Source organism: Galeopterus variegatus, unplaced genomic scaffold (assembly GCF_000696425.1).
Source record: "Galeopterus variegatus unplaced genomic scaffold, G_variegatus-3.0.2 Scaffold13193, whole genome shotgun sequence".
In the NCBI taxonomy this organism is placed as follows: Eukaryota; Metazoa; Chordata; class Mammalia; order Dermoptera; family Cynocephalidae; genus Galeopterus; species Galeopterus variegatus.
The window spans coordinates 5,826-6,939 of NW_007739304.1; positions in this window are offsets into that span (position 1 = coordinate 5,826).

Genomic DNA, 1,114 nt, shown 5'->3' on the forward strand with positions numbered 1-1,114 from the left:
GCCGTGATTCAGTTGTTGCCTGTTCTCTCTGGGGGAAAGTGGAGCGGCTTCATTCTGCTTTCTTGAGCAGCACAAGCAGCTTCACCTTCTATCCTAATGTTAAGGAAGACAGTATTATCTTTTAAATTCCTAATCCAGCTCATTTTACTGCATTTTCATTACTTGAGTCTTCACTACTGTTGCTGCTTCATAGTGTCTGTTGCCTCAGAGTCACGACGTCACAGCTTCGACACAAGTGGTAATGAATGTGTTTGAGTCCAGTACCCATAGGAGTCTTTTCATCTCAGCCACAGGCCTTGTGCTTTTCTTCATGTTTGCACTTTGTTGTGTACTTGTGTCCGTACATGGCGTTATTTTCCTTGTGTCAGCCGTTGTGAAGGATTGACTATACTATTTTACTATAAAGTACTGAGACCAGCTTTTCCAACAAGAGCACCAAACTGTTTATAAATTAAAATGGATGCTGTTTTTCAAAGAACAAGAATATTTGAAAACTATGCAAATAGTGCTGCGACTTAAAACAGTGGGTTTTAACTCTTTCTGGTCACATACAACCTTTAAGAATATGATGAAAGCCATAGGCTCTTTGTCTGAAAAAGCAAATACAGCTTCAGGGGATTCTTAGACACCCCTTTCTAAAGTCTTTGAAACCCATCTACAGAACCTCTGGAGGATCAGAGGACCCATTTTAAGATCCCTGTATTCCCCACCAGTGGGAAGCAGAATTAATACCCCCACCCAAAGATGTCCATAAACTAGTCCTTGGAACCTGTGAATATGGTACCTTACCTGGAAAAAGGGAATTAAGGTCATAAAAGCAATTAAGGTTGAATCAGCTGACCTTGAGATGGGTGAATTGGATGGATGCCATTAAGGATAATAATCAGCTGACTAGGATCCTTTGATCCTGGATTAATTGGACAGGCCCAATCTAATCACATTAGTTATTAAAAGCAGAGAGCCTTTCCTAGCTGTGGTCGGAGGGTGACATGACTGTGAAAGAAGGGTTAGAGAGAAAAGGTTGCAGGCTGTTGATAAGGATTGTGGGCAGCCTCTAGGAACTGAAAAAGCAAGGAAATTGATTTTCCCCTAGAGCCTCTGAAAAGGAATGCAG